The sequence below is a fragment of the Anolis carolinensis genome, chromosome 1 (genome assembly GCF_035594765.1).
Source record: "Anolis carolinensis isolate JA03-04 chromosome 1, rAnoCar3.1.pri, whole genome shotgun sequence".
NCBI lineage: Eukaryota > Metazoa > Chordata > Lepidosauria > Squamata > Dactyloidae > Anolis > Anolis carolinensis.
Genome location: NC_085841.1, coordinates 5,328,329 through 5,337,465, shown reverse-complemented (window position 1 = coordinate 5,337,465; position 9,137 = coordinate 5,328,329). Strand labels below are relative to the sequence as shown.

Genomic DNA, 9,137 nt, shown 5'->3' with positions numbered 1-9,137 from the left:
GACAGAAAAAGTAGTTTAATACGCAGTAATGTTATTATGATTACTGTATTTACTAATTTAGCACCAAAATATCATGATATATTGAAAACATTGACTGCAAAAATGGCTTGGATTATCCAGAAACTTGGATAAGCGAGGCTTGGATAAGTGAGACTCTACTGTATTATGTCATAGAATCATAAAGTTGTAATCATAAAGGCTTCTTTTCTCCAAGCTAAACCTACCCAGATTCCTAGAAAAGTGTTTTCTCAGGTTTTAAAGCTTTGCGACTTTTCCACTTTCATGACTGCCCTGCTGTTCTAACTGCATATTAATCCCTATTTTAAAAAATAACGATTAAGTAAGATTATTTGACACCCTTTTCCTTTTTATATAAGACTACTGACATGTCAATTTTCTGCAATGTTTATGAAACCCACAGCCTGGGAAATGCCACTGACACATACATTTATAAATGCAGTGCTTCTAATCTAATTCCAGCAAAGAATAAAAGCTTTGTGGTTGCAAGTTGCTGGATGATGTAGCCTAATTCTTCACATTTTCTGGATCCTTTGAAGAAATCTTGGTACGCTGTTCCTAATACTTCTTTTAAGCAACTAGAAGGATTCCTTGCCCACAGAGCAGTTGGATGCCAACCACTCATAAGTGTGGATTTAGAAATGAAGAAGACGATGCCTGTGTTCGTTTTGCGTCTTGGTTTTTCAAAGGGCCAAGATACAAAAAAGATGAGACACATGGGAAACGTTTTAGTATACATTTAATTTCTATATACTTTCTGGGCAAGTGCAGAAGAAGCACTGGAGGTGCATCCACACTGTAGAATTAAGGCGGTTTGATATCACTTTAATGGTCTTGACTTAATAATAATAATTGGAGGTGCTCAAAGGCAGTATGTAAATGTCTTTATAAATAAATATTTAAAAAATAAAAAATATTATTTATATATTTATTTGTAATGTTATTGTTTTCATGTTGATATATTTTATTTTCTGTATTATGTATTTTATGTAGGGCATCTTTGTGTGTTATTTTGTAAGCTGTCTTGCGTCCCTGTGGGAGACAGTGACGGGAAAGTAAAGACTTTCTGGATATATTTCAGATTTCAATATTAATGTCAAAAATATGTAGTATGATTTTACATAGGATTTGTGCTACATTAGAACAGTAAAGACAAATATCACTTAAGTAAAATAAACATTAAATATTAAATAACCCAAAAAAATAAAATAAGGTGTAAACATTAAGCTAATCTGGGAATCTATTGCAACATATCCAATTAAGTGGATTATTATTATTATTATTATTATTAATTACCTGCTTCTCCTCATGGATCAAGGCGGGATACAACACAATCAAAACACACACACACATATGAAAGTACACAACTATAAAATACATACACCAAAACACATGCTTCAATGCTGTGGAATCATAGGACTTACAGTTTTACAAGGTGTTTAGCATTCAGTGCCAAAGCATGCTGTTGCCTCACCAAACTTCAAATCTCAAGATTGCATCTCATTGGGCCATGACAGTTAAAGTGGCATCAACTGCATTAACTCTGCAGTGTAGATGCATCCTAAGTGAGTTTTGACCCAAAATTGTGTGGCAACATTCTTTGTGTAAGAAGAGCTTAGGACAGTGATGGCCAACCTATGACACGCGTGTCAGCATGGACACGCGTAGCCATTTTTGCTGACACGCTGCCGCATGCAGATTGATTGGATGACTAATATCTTTTGTGGCCAAATTTGGTGTGATTTGGTCCAGTGGTTTTGTTGTTTACTCCATGGGAATTATGCACATTACATTTTATGTATGTATGTGTATGTATGTGTATATATATATACACACACACACACACACACACACACACACACACACACATACAGTAGAGTCTCACTAATCCAAGCTAAACGGGCCGGCAGAAGCTTGGATAAGCGAATATCTTGGATTATAAGGACTGATCAAGGAAAAGCCTATTAAACATCAAATTAGGTTATGATTTTACAAATTAAGCACCAAAACTTCATGTTATACAACAAATTTGACAGAAAAAGTAGTTCAATATGCAGTAATGCTATGTTGTAATTACTGCATTTACGAATTTAGCACCAAAATATCACGATATATTGGAAACATTGACTACAAAAATGGCTTGGATTATCCAGAGGCTTGGATAAGCGAGGCTTGGATTAGTGAGACTCTACTATATATATATATAATATTATTCTATTATTATTCTATTATTATTGTAGTATATTATCATATTATTACCATTATATTATTATTATATTATTCATTGTTCATGACTACATTGAAACTAGAATAGAGAGAAATCAGCGTGGAAATTGCAAGAGGTACCATAGATTGTTGTACATGGAAATAATGGTAGTAAATAGTTTTTTGATTTATTAAATACAGTTATATATTACAATTATACATTTTTGTTATTTAAACTATACATATTGTGAAATTATGGTTTTTTGTTCTCAAAGTGACACATCACCCAAGTCCTGCTAGGTTTTGTGGTGAATTTTGACACACAAAGTGCAAAAGGTTGCCCATCATTGGCTTAGGAAAAGCTACATTTTCAGATTACCATTCCTAGAATCACATTGATGGCTTATCGGTTTGGGAAGCTATAGTGTTCCAAAGTAAGATTTCCAGGATTTGTCTGCAGGCAAATTTGTCCTGGTTTGACTTTATGTCTATTCTGTCTTTCACGAGCAATCAATCATTTACAACTGAGCAAATGACCTGCCTTGGAAGACTTGGGTCCCAATCTCCTCACCTTGGGCTAGACTATACATCTCACAAGAGCCTTTTAGGATAAGACCTTAACATCTATATCTCCCAGCATAAAAGGCTTTTCTCAATGTGTTTGCTGTCCTTCCTGGGTGGGAGAATAATAGGGACAGATGTTGCAAGACCACCCTCCGAAATAGGAGGAAAGTAGGACAAGGCTTTAAAAATGGGTGGAATGTGGTTCAAGCCAAGAGGTTCATTTTGCAGAAACTGTTCTCATGCAGAGAAAGAAGCCTGCAAGATGAGCCACATTCTCCGCAGAGAGACCCAAATTTTTCCGTTTTAACACTTTGCTGGGAATTCTTCTTGCAACATCCCTGCATCTTCTCTCGCTCGCTGCTCGTTATTAAGCCTCCATTGGATTGTTCTTTGGCTTTTATGCCCATCTGTCACTAAAATCTGTGTTTCCCTATGTCTCCCCCTCCCCATTTTACCCCTCCAGGCCTTTAGTGCTTTTTTTTTCAAAACAAAGTCCCTTTTAATTGAAAGGCTACTGGGGTGAATTTCTGTAGCCAAAGCGAGCAAGCTCTTGTATTTCATGCTTTGGAAAAAGGGGAATGGTCCCAAAGCCATAATGAGTAAGGATGTAGTAGGATGCAGTTATATTGATGCTTCAGTCGCCATGTCTGTTGCATAAGGAGAATTTTTTCCTTGCTCCCTTTTCCATACAAATCAGGTCAACCAAAGCTTAGTCCCCGATCTCTTCCCAGTAGTGAAACACTGATGGACTTGGAATGACAGGAACATGGGGAGTCTGCATGGCGCCACTGATGCGACGTGGCACCGGGGGTCATGGGGGTGTGCCTGCAAGCGGGAAACGGTCCCGAGGAAATGCAGAGGATGCAAATTAATTGGTCTAATTTGAAGGATCGGGGATATGTATCCAGATGTCCAAGCCTCCAGAGCCTTCATAGTGCACAATGTCATGGCCTTTGTATGTAGATCAAGGTTGTCATGTGTGTATTTCTGAACAACGGGAAGTATTGTGAAACCTGAGATAGCAGAGCTCTGCTTTTTAAACAATCAAAACATAATTTAAAGTTCATCATAAATCCTCAAAAAGCCATTGGGAGGATTTTGCCATGGTTTGTGACCTCTGTGGGCTGTCATATGTCTTAGAAAGCATTTCCCCCAAATTTTGTTGTTATTATCTAATATCTAATATATATGTATACTAGCTGTGCCCGGCCACGCGTTGCTGTGGCGAAGTCTGGTGGTATGGGAAATAAACTCTTGAGGAATTGGTGGTAGTTAAGGTAAAGGGCAAAGGTTTTCTCCTGACATTAAGTCCATTATAAATGGGTTATATAGGTGTGTGGAAGGGCCTTGAGTCTACACTGCCATATAATCCAGTTAAAATCAGATTATCTGTATTTTATAGGCAGTGTGGAAGAGGCCTAAGTGAGGCCTAACTCTGCCTGTCCCCTGGGCTGAGTGGGTTGCTAGGAGACCAAGTGGGCGGAGCTTAGCCTTCTAACTGGCTGCAATTGGATAAAAACAATTATTCCTCTCCCTCTAATTAGGACTTTATGTTTCTTTTCTTTTTGTTGAATGAACCTAGAGGCATGGATGAGGGGTTGTGCTGCCAAGTTTAGTGTTTCTGGGATGTGTAGTTTTGTTGTTTTGTCCTAGGCCGAAATTTCATTACCCTTTTATATATATAGATGTGTGTGTGTAATAGTTTATAGATACCTCTGTGGGCTGTCATATGTCTTAGAAAGCATTTTCTCCAAATTTTGTTATTATAATCTAATATCTAATATATATGTATGTGTGTGTGTAATAGTTTATAGATACAGTAGAGTCTCGCTTATCCAACATTCGCTTATCCAGCGTTCTGGATTATCCAATGCAGTCAGCCTTTTAGTAGTCAATGTTTTTGTAGTCAATGTTTTCAATGCATTGTGATGCTTTGGTGCTAAATTTGTAAATACAGTAATTACTTCATAGCATTACTGCGTATTGAACTGCTTTTTCTGTCAAATTTGTTGTAAAACATGATGTTTTGGTGCTTAATTTGTAAAATCATAACCTAATTTGATGTTTAATAGGCTTTTCCTTAATCCCTCCTTATTATCTAACATTTTCGCTTATCCAATGTTCTGCCGGCCCGTTTATGTTGGATAAGTGAGACTCTACTGTATATGCTAAAATATATATGTTTGTACCCTGTTTCCCCAAAAATAAGACATCCCCAGAAAATAAGACCTAGTAGAGGTTTTGCTGAATTGCTAAATATAAGGCCTCCCCCGAAAGTAAGACCTAGCACCATTTGTGTTTGGAAGCATGCCCACCGAACAGAACACCAGAACATGCAGGTTTGGTAAATGTACATACCATAGATTGTTGTACATGGAAATAATGGTAATAGCAAGAAATTCTTTATAGGATTCACAGTTTGTCTGGTTATGCTGGTTTGAGATGACAACTACAGTACAGGATATAATAAATGTTATTTTTTTTAATTCAACAATAAATGTGAATTCGTCTTCATGGAAAAGTAAGACATCCCCTGAAAATAAGACCTAGAGCATCTTTGGGAGCAAAAATTAATATAAGACACTGTCTTATTTTCGCGGAAACATGGTATCATTGTTTGTACCACCAAGTTTTTTTGCTAGGTGAAGTGGTCCTCACTGGATTGGCTGTCTCTAGGTGAGGATTGGCTGTTGCTAGGTGAAGTGGCCTTCTGTGATGTTATTGAGAAAGAATGGTGACATGTTACCATTTTGAAAGGTACTGCATACCTTCACAAAGTGGTGACAGGAGATGTAGGTATGAAGGACATACCTTCTTGGAAGTAACTGCAGGTGAAAACAGGTATTTTAGGTAATTCGGGTTCTGAGGAAGGTAACTTCAGTTGGAACTTGACTATGGGATTGCACTGGAGGATCTAGAGATTCAAAGAGAACATTCATGACCAAATCAGTGAATAATCAAATCCGCAAAAGTCAAAACCAAAACTCCTGTATCTGAAGTCCAAACAATATGTCCTCTGTAGACATTTTCTAGATCCTCCAGCACAACACTGTTGTATTCTTGGACTGGAAGTCCATCATTTCAATAGGGTTTGCTATTATTTCAGGTTTTGTTCCTTTATGCAAAGTCGAGGAACATATCACCCACAGTGTTGACCAAAGTGTGAATGACTCAATTGGCAGGAGAGCTTAGCAAACGCCTTGCCACGAGTCGCAGTTGGCGGACCATCTGGGGATTCCAGTTTGAAATGCCAAGTTGCACCACCCGGAAAAACTTAGCTGAGTCCGATTCTGTTGGGGTGATGAAGGAGAGAAGAAGATCTATTTTCTGCTAGCTCATAGGGCTGCAAATAGACTTGGTAGTGCATGTGGTCAGACTTGGGATGAGGTATTCATAGCCATTCATGTGCCAACATGTTTGGAACTAATGGTCTACAAGCAATTCAGAAGAAAATGCTGGGGATCTCTACTTTTAATAGCTCCTCTCAAGACACTAAAACATATCCTTTCCAGGGCATGAAGAGTTTGGGTCTCAAGGCAACGTGATGTTGTTTGTGCCTTCAAGTCATTTGGGACTGACATTGACCCTAAAGTGACCCTATCATGGAGTTTTCTGGCGCCGATATTGTTATTTCTCACCTTCCCTTCCCTGTGGATTGATGTGGAGAACAAGAACACATTAAAATTCAACATGCAGAATCGGTTGCATCACATCACCTAGTTAAAGCATCTGGCTAAAATGACATATACATTTAACACACATTAAAACAGCCAGTAGACAATTTAAGATTCATAATTTAAAAACCATCTGGATAGGCCTGCCGGAAGAGACAGGTGTTTATGGTTGTTTTACATTCAGAAATTCACTTATTGAATCTCTCCGGTCAAGTCATTCCACAATGCAGGGATGGGTGGTAACTACAGCACACACAAAAATAACAACAAATGGAAATTCCAGTACATGATGCAATGCCCATCCTACTTCGTCATTTCTCAAAGCCCAGTTGCATTAGGAACAGACAAGCTGTCAGTTGAGCTGTTATAAATTTTTGTGGCAGCCCTACAACATTACACAACGTTACACTAAGACTACCAGCAGTCCTAGAATTGCACAATCAATGAAAAGGAATGCCATGAGTTGTGGTTCAGTAAGATATGGAGACCTTCTATACTCCCTACTCCTGCCATAGTTGCCTCAAAAGACCTGAGTTGAACCTTCCAAATTGACCATTAGAGGAACATTGAAGGTCTTCAGCACTGGGTCCCATCAATCATTGATATCAAGCATTAATAAGTCCTGGAAGAGTGGTGGTATCTTTGGAACCCAATGCCAGAAATGCATTACTGAATGCCAGATATGTCTCCGGAAGTAGTAATGCTTTCCTGGAATTGGGAGCCAATGCTGGAAATGCATTATCAAGGCCAAATATGTCTGCAGGAACAATGATGCATTTCTGAAAGCCAATGTCTGCAATGCATTATCAAGTCTAGATAGGTCTTCAAAATCAACCATCACAAGGATACAACCTTCCAAAGAACAGTGATGGTGATAACCTATAAAACCCCATGTGGTTTAGTTCCAGGCTATTTGGCAGGTTGTATCTGCCTTGATGAACCTACCTGGTCTCAGAACTTCAGAAGAGATCTTTCTCTGAGACCCATCACCATCTCTAAGAAAGAAAAAGCAACAAATAATAATAATAATAATAATAATAATAATAATAATAATAATAATAATCAGAAACTCCTCAAAGCACAGCAGACAAAAAACCAGTACAAGAAAACTGCACCACAAACTAGAGCTGACAGCTGGCACAACAAAGCACTGCATGGAAAGTTTATTTATTTTATTTATTTCCGATATTTCTACCCTGCCCTTCTCCCCGAGGGGACTCAGGGCGGCTTACATTTTGTTCCTTGACAAAATTGAAGGAAAAGCTGATAAGGAGAAGACCTGGCTATGGCTCACGAATGGGACCCTGAAGAAGGAGACAGAAAGCCTGATCCTTGCAGCCCAGGAGCAAGCCATCAGAACAAAGGCAATTCAGGCCAAGATCGAAAAATCAGCTGATGACCCAAAATTCAGACTGTGCAAGGAAGCTGATGAAACCATTGATCATATCCTCAGCTGCTGTAAGAAAATCGCACAGACAGACTAAAAACAGAGGCACAACTACGTGGCCCAAATGATCAATTGGAACTTATGCCTCAAGTACCATCTCCCAGCAGTCAAGAACTGGTGGGATCACAAACCTGCAAAAGTATTGGAAAATGAGTACGCAAAGATACTGTGGGACTTCCGAATCCATACTGACAAAGTTCTGGAACACAACACACCAGACCTCACAGTTGTGGAAAAGAAAAAGGTTTGGATCATTGATGTTGCCATCCCAGGTGACAGTCGCATTGACGAAAAACAACAGGAAAAACTCAGCCGCTATCAGGACCTCGAGATGGAACTTCAAAGACTCTGGCAGAAACCAGTGCAGGTGGTCCCGGTGGTGATGGGCACACTGGGTGCCGTGCCAAAAGATCTCAGCCGGCATTTGGAAACAATAGACATTGACAAAATCACGATCTGCCAACTGCAAAAGGCCACCCTACTGGGATCTGCGCGCATCATCCGAAAATACATCACAGAGTCCTAGACACTTGGGAAGTGTTCGACTTGTGATTTTGTGATACGAAATCCAGCATATCTATCTTGTTTGCTGTGTCATACAATATAATAATAATAACAACAACAACAACAACAACAACCACTACCACCACCGTGTGTCCCAATGCTGGGGAGAAAAGAATGATATAAATCATACATGGGCAAATTTCAGTACTCCAGGTATTTTGGACTTCAACTCCCACAATTCTGTAAGAAATTGTGGGAGTTGAAGTCCAAAACACCTGAAGGGTTGAAATTTGCCCAGTGCTTGATGTAAATAAGTCTTGTTGCCATCTTTGTTACTCTCACCAGTCCTTGTTCATAAATGGATCAGTTACCTATATAGCACAAGTTGCCCCAGCAGTGACCCATTGAATTCTTTTTTTTTTTTTTTTAAATTTTTATTGATTTTGCGTTTGTGATTTACAATAAGAAAGTGTGGGACAAACATTCCCGAGGGAAAAAAAAAAAGGTGCGAAAAGTAGAGTGAAAGAAAAAAGACCGTGGGGGGGGGCGGGGGGAGGAAAGAGAGTCTCAGACCGAAGCAATAAAGAAAGACAAAACAGGAAAAAACACCGAGACACAGAGAGTTACATAACATATATACATAAATAAAACAAAAACAGATATAATAGTAAAATCCAAAGGAGTGACTTCCATCTCCTCCACTGCTACTTAAAGAAGTAAGTTGT

The 9,137-nt window shown here is 38.8% G+C and overlaps 1 protein-coding gene across 3 annotated transcripts in view; it reads left to right on the top strand.

Annotated features, from left to right (window-relative positions):
* Positions 1-9,137, top strand: part of kif13b (kinesin family member 13B) — a 304,005-nt gene that overhangs the window by 122,126 nt on the left and 172,742 nt on the right. The window lies entirely within an intron of this gene.